This window comes from Pan troglodytes, chromosome 5 (genome assembly GCF_028858775.2).
Source record: "Pan troglodytes isolate AG18354 chromosome 5, NHGRI_mPanTro3-v2.0_pri, whole genome shotgun sequence".
In the NCBI taxonomy this organism is placed as follows: Eukaryota; Metazoa; Chordata; class Mammalia; order Primates; family Hominidae; genus Pan; species Pan troglodytes.
The window spans coordinates 9,636,107-9,638,594 of record NC_072403.2 but is presented as its reverse complement, the minus strand read 5'-3'; positions in this window follow the sequence as shown (position 1 = coordinate 9,638,594).

Below are 2,488 nucleotides of genomic sequence, written 5' to 3'. Positions count from 1 at the left end.
AGGCTGGAGTGCAATGGCACAATCTTGGCTCACCGCAACCTCCGACCTCCTGGGCTCGAGTGATTCTCCTGCCTCAGCCTCCCGAGTAGCTGGGATTACAGGCATGCGCCACCATGCCCGGCTAACTTTGTATTTTTAGTAGAGATGGGGTTTCTCCATGTTGGTCAGGCTGGTCTCAAACTTCTGACCTCAAGTGATACCCTGCCTCAGCCTCCCAAAGTGCTGGGATTACAGGTGTGAGTCACCATGCCTGGGCTCCTCATTATTATTTTTATTTTTACTTATGACTGGCCCAACTTACTTTCTAAGATTAGTGCCCAAATTATGAGAGTGAAGTTCTCAGAGGCTGACATCTCAAATAATTGAAGGCTCTTTGAAGCTACAAGCTTCTTGAGATGTCTCTCTAGGAACAGTATTCTTCCTTTTAATGGGTGGTAATTTTCCAGAGGCACTGGTAAAAGAGAGGGTGACCCCCATTCACAGAAGATATCAGTCAGGCCTGAAGCTCATATCTAATTCCTAGCAGAGTTAGGCAGGTGCAGGAAATACCCCTTTCTTTGATGGGATGGTTTCCTAGGACCAGCTCCTCCTTCCACTGCCTTTCTGGCATAACGCTCATAACACTCAGACCTTGTTGAATTGGATCATGCTGGTTTCTGTCTTTCAAAAGAAGGTGCGAATCCACATAGCTTTACATGGACCTAAGTCCTGGGCTAAGACCCAGATATTTTTCTGACATCTTTATACCAGTCTCTTATTTTCAAACAAATGTGGGTCCTTCAGCAACTTTTGATGATGGTGGACTGACTCAACAGGATTAAAAATATATATAGAGAGAACTTTATCGGTGTAAGTATTCAATATCTGTGTCTTATCAACTTGATGAACTTTGTTCTCTGATTTGTGACTGTGGCCACTTCCAGCCACCAAGTGACATTCAGTCTCACTTTTTAAAAAGATGATTATTAGAGTTCGGTGGCAACCCAACGAAGCCTTTAAAAATCACAAAGAAGCTTAGCCTTTGTGACGGGTGCTAGAAATTCAACTCAATTCAGTTCAATTCAAGACTGTTTTTTTGGGATGAATTCTGGCCAATTCAGAATTTCAGTTATCCCAATGTATAGAGATGGTGTTACATAGACAAGGACACTTAAACAACTGTTCAACCATTTGTACATCAATAACGTTAAGTAACTGGAAAGAAATGCCCTCTGAAATGACCAGGAGATCTCTAAACAACATTGAAGTTATCATCTCACGACTATATCAGTTTCTATTTTGCACTGACTTCGTGAAACTACTTTTCTGTTAAAATCACAGTGCAGGCAGACTGTCCCATCCAATCAGGAACATGTCTCTTGTCCAGTGGGAGGCCCCATAAGTCCCTGACAGGATCAGACTCCCAGCTGTGCTCATCATTACTTTGTTTACCCTTTAACCTAGTTTAAGGTTTATTAACTTAGTGAAGCTAAGGATTTTTCACTCAGTAACAATCAGCCTGGAGCCTAGAGATTCACCTGCTGTGACTGACAGAGCTGCCCCCACTTCCCAGGTGCCCTTAGAATTCCCTCTTCCCGCGGGCTTCTGAGGGAAACCTTCACTCAGTCACCTCGTGGGCTACACATCAGGCAGCCCAGCACCTGTCAGAGTGTCTACTTAGTGCAAATAATCTTAGGCACGATTTATTAGAAGATTAGGAGGAACCCTTGGGGGAGATGCCTACTTCAAACCTGCTTTTATCTAACAGGAGAGAGCAGTTGATAAAATAGAGCCGAAAAGAAACTTGGGATGAGCTGACCATTTTGTCACAAATTTTGAGCTAGTCAAGGAACCCAGGGGTCCCCAAAGTGGTAGGTATCCTCGGCACTAAAAGATTAATTTCTAGGTCTCAGCTAATGGCATAAGCTCCTTAAAGGGAAGACATTTCAAGAAAAAAACTCTATTGCCTTGCAAATTAAACAAAGTGAGTTAAGAGAAAAAGAGTGACCCTTTTAGTCTAAATCAAATAATCCTGACAAGGAAGGTAAAAAAAAGTGTTACAGAGACTTTGATAACTGAGATTAAGAATGAACACAGACTAAACACAATGTGGGCATCTAGATTGGATGCTGGAATGGAAAAAGGACACTGGTGGGAAAATTGGTTAAATCTCAGCGAAGTCTGTAGTTTAGTTAGAAGTAATGTACCAGTGTTAATGTCTTAGTTTTAATACACGTGCCATGGTTACATAAGATGTTAACATTGGGAGAAACTGGGTGAGGGGTATAGGGAAACTCAATGCACTATCATTTCAACTTTTCTGTAAATCTAAAATTATTCCGAAACAGAAAACGTTATTAAAGAAAATGAACAAAGAAAACGGAAGAAGGACATACTCCAGGGATGACTATGAGAGAGCCACTATCTGTCAGGTCAGGGTCAGGAGGCCTAGTCAGGCAGGAGGCATCTTTGTGACATTTAAAACAAGAACAGGAATAGGAAAGGTGGA